Source organism: Lissotriton helveticus, chromosome 1_1, assembly GCF_964261635.1.
Source record: "Lissotriton helveticus chromosome 1_1, aLisHel1.1, whole genome shotgun sequence".
Classification (NCBI taxonomy): Eukaryota; Metazoa; Chordata; class Amphibia; order Caudata; family Salamandridae; genus Lissotriton; species Lissotriton helveticus.
In genome coordinates, this window is record NC_136057.1 from 1,534,892,304 (window position 1) to 1,534,896,603 (window position 4,300).

The 4,300-nt window shown below is 45.4% G+C and overlaps 1 long non-coding RNA gene across 1 annotated transcript; it reads left to right on the plus strand.

Annotated features, from left to right (window-relative positions):
• Nucleotides 1-2,349: 2,349 nt before the first annotated feature.
• Nucleotides 2,350-2,913, plus strand: LOC144773487 (uncharacterized). Its single transcript, XR_013599989.1, has 3 exons — nt 2,350-2,479; nt 2,563-2,621; nt 2,701-2,913. It is a non-coding gene; the product is annotated as an uncharacterized LOC144773487 (long non-coding RNA).
• Nucleotides 2,914-4,300: the final 1,387 nt, after the last annotated feature.

A 4,300-nucleotide genomic window follows, 5' to 3' on the forward strand; every position in this document is an offset into this window, starting at 1 on the left:
TCGGTGATTGTCAGAGAAGAAAGGAAATTTAAAGGAGGGTGGGGTGTGATTGGAAAAGAATAAGGGACAAAGAAAAGGAATTGTGTCCTATAAACAATTCTGTCTTATTCACAGAGCATTTCCAGTCATGTTACAGATCACAGTTGTTCCCTAGAAATACACTATACACGGGAGCTGAGTTTAGCAAGTTTTCGGTAGGGCGTGTATGTGTTGATGATGTTGTTGACGTTTCGACCCCCAAGTTAAGGGCGGGTGGGTCCTCAGTTTGGGGTCTTCCTCAGGACAATTAAAAACAGTGACATTGAGCACCTAGGAAAACAGAAATGTGTATCACTAGACGGAATTATTTAAAATTTAAAAAACAGGGCAAAAGTCACGGTGTACCTACATGAGCAGGCGTTCGAGTGGTGTCCCTTCTGAATTAGGACTCGCGCCTGTAGAGTTGTTCTATAGAGGAAATAGATTAGGATTAGGAAGGATATTGCAGGCAGGTCGTGGTAAATCAGCCCGAGATAGAAAACATGACTTACTGAGTTCGCCAGTCTTTGAAGAGCATTAGTCTCTTACAGGCGTCATAGATGACGAAACTGGGACAGTATATCCGTGGGTGTGGCGTGCGTCCTACATCCACCGGGCGATAGAATTCAAAGTGTAGATAAGTTACACCATCTGAAAGAACACAGAGAAACTGTACTCCTTCATATTTCACCTCATCGTTGAAGAGAGAATACAATAGAGGTTATTAATCCGTCAAGAAAAAGGAGACCAGAAAACCTACTGGTCGACATCATGCCCGCATCAGACTATGGAGGGCAAAAGAGGAGCCAAATCTCTTAGAAGTGGTATCCCATGGGCATTATTATAAAACGATTAGGAGGACAGCCGACATCCGTAGTGGATACACTGTGTTATTATGACAATCATTAGTCCGTAACTAGAAAAGTGGGGCTGACTGAGTTAACCAAGACCGTGAGTGCTACTCCCCGATACTTGATTGTTCTGACATTGTGATTCGCAAAACAGCGAGGAGCGGACATACCTGTGTTACTGCTGACGGATCGTTCACAGTGACAGCCCGAAGGCGCTCGTAATCCCATACAGATAGCGGGCGTGTCTAGGGGGCGTGTCCCGGCACCTCGCGGTGCAGCCGCTGGCTGCTGCGCGGCTGAAGGACTACGTGGGGCGCATGCGCCGGAATGGTGACACTGTTTACACTACGGACCCGGGATTCCCTGGTTAGATGTCTAAAGGTCTGGTTGAGTTGCTATGTTACATATCGGTGTCTCTAAAACCCGAAAAAGTCACGGACATTCTGACAACGTACTCCTTTGGCGGGAGACAGAGTTAAGGAATCGGGTGGAATAACTCTTTACACATCGGTGTATATACAATCAGACAGAACCACGGACATTGGGATAACGGACTCATTTGACTGGTGGCAGAGTTCAATATGTCGGTATAATCGCATAAGGCATGGGTACTGTGGAAAACAATGGCACTTACAGAGTGAAACGACCATATATGCACATACAAGTATATATTCAGGGACCCATGATGGTATTATAACATCTAGTAATACTGGTGTTCATGTCCCGCCAAAGGAGTACGTTGTCAGAATGTCCGTGGTGATGTCTGATTGTATATATACCGATGTGTAAAGAGTATGTTAACCTGATGAATTATCAGTGCGTTGTCTTAATGTTCGTGACTTTTTCGGGTTTTAGAGACACCGATATGTAACATAGCAACTCAACCAGACCTTTAGACATCTAACCAGGGAATCCCGGGTCCGTAGTGTAAACAGTGTCACCATTCCGGCGCATGCGCCCCACGTAGTCCTTCAGCCGCGCAGCAGCCAGCGGCTGCACCGCGAGGTGCCGGGACACGCCCCCTAGACACGCCCGCTATCTGTATGGGATTACGAGCGCCTTCGGGCTGTCACTGTGAACGATCCGTCAGCAGTAACACAGGTATGTCCGCTCCTCGCTGTTTTGCGAATCACAATGTCAGAACAATCAAGTATCGGGGAGTAGCACTCACGGTCTTGGTTAACTCATTCAGCCCCACTTTTCTAGTTACGGACTAATGATTGTCATAATAACACAGTGTATCCACTACGGATGTCGGCTGTTCTCCTAATCGTTTTATAATAATGCCCATGGGATACCACTTCTAAGAGATTTGGCTCCTCTTTTGCCCTCCATAGTCTGATGCGGGCATGATGTCGACCAGTAGGTTTTCTGGTCTCCTTTTTCTTGACGGATTAATAACCTCTATTGTATTCTCTCTTCAACGATGAGGTGAAATATGAAGGAGTACAGTTTCTCTGTGTTCTTTCAGATGGTGTAACTTATCTACACTTTGAATTCTATCGCCCGGTGGATGTAGGACGCACGCCACACCCACGGATATACTGTCCCAGTTTCGTCATCTATGACGCCTGTAAGAGACTAATGCTCTTCAAAGACTGGCGAACTCAGTAAGTCATGTTTTCTATCTCGGGCTGATTTACCACGACCTGCCTGCAATATCCTTCCTAATCCTAATCTATTTCCTCTATAGAACAACTCTACAGGCGCGAGTCCTAATTCAGAAGGGACACCACTCGAACGCCTGCTCATGTAGGTACACCGTGACTTTTGCCCTGTTTTTTAAATTTTAAATAATTCCGTCTAGTGATACACATTTCTGTTTTCCTAGGTGCTCAATGTCACTGTTTTTAATTGTCCTGAGGAAGACCCCAAACTGAGGACCCACCCGCCCTTAACTTGGGGGTCGAAACGTCGACAACATCATCAACACATACACGCCCTACCGAAAACTTGCTAAACTCAGCTCCCGTGTATAGTGTATTTCTAGGGAACAACTGTGATCTGTAACATGACTGGAAATGCTCTGTGAATAAGACAGAATTGTTTATAGGACACAATTCCTTTTCTTTGTCCCTTATTCTTTTCCAATCACACCCCACCCTCCTTTAAATTTCCTTTCTTCTCTGACAATCACCGAGCACTAATTGAAGAATTGTACATAATTTACCATGTATTGTATGAATATGAAATATAATATATGCGCAACTGTAGGAAACCATTGCGAATAGTTGAATTAAATGCAATCTAAATGATACTTACTTTGCGGGTGTACCTTTATGTTTAAGTAATGGAATGTTTAATTGTTTTGTAATCGACCACCTTTTTTATAACATTTTCAAAAAGGGCCAACGCAATGACCCAGGGTGTTATAGGCCCATTTCCCTCCTAGACTCTGCAGTTAAGATCTTAGGCAGAGTCTTGTTATTTAAACTTAGAGGCAACATCGAGGGGTGTGGGGGCTTATCAAATATCCAGTACGGTTTCAGGGCAAAAAGAGGTACCTTGGACCAGTGTTCCAACCTTCACCTCTTAATATCCAAGTATACGGTTGCCAAGGAGGGGTTCTTGTTCTTGGCCTTCATGGACCTCTCCTCTGCATTCGACTTGGTGAACAGGTCAAAACAATGGGAAATCTTATAGGTGTCTGGGATTGACAAATCACTTGTGAATTTCATGGCATCATTGCACCAGGACCTGTTTGCCACAGTGCGGGTTACGAAGAAGGCAGGTGCACTGATTGTTTTAAATCAGAGAGAGGAGTCCGCCAGGGCTGCAACCTGGCACCCCTCCTCTTTACCATCTATATAAACGGTCTGGGCAAACATCTTGAGGCACTGGAGGGGGACGTCCCGCATGTAGGAGAAGTTAACATCCCGGCTCTCCTATACGCAGACAAAGCAGTCCTGATAGCTCGCACTGGGCTGGGCCTTCAGCGCTTATTGGCATCATTTGGTGCCTTCATGGACCATCTTGATTTAAAAATTAACGCGAAGAAGTCCCATACGATGGTGGTGGGCCACCACAGAAATAGGGGTAAACCTATATCCTTCTTCTGTAAGGGCGAGGCAGTGTCCAGGGTGACAGTTTTTCCTTATCTTGGGGTTAGTTTTGATGACCATGGCACATGGGGACCTCAAAATAAGATCAAAAGTTTATCTCTGGCGAGGGCCTCCTCAGCCCTTCTAGGATTTGCAAACAGGTTAGGGGCCAGGCCCATGGAGGCACTTTTAAAAATTTACAATTCTAAGTGTATATCTGTTGTTATGTATGGGTCTCCACTGTGGGGGTACGTTTCTCAGGACGCAATACAAACAGTGGAAAACAAGTTCCTGAGACGTCTTCTCTCTGTCCCTCAGTCTACCCCTACCTTTTCTATTCATGGGGAGGTGGGCCTAGACTACTTTACCGATAAACTTAGACTGGCTCCT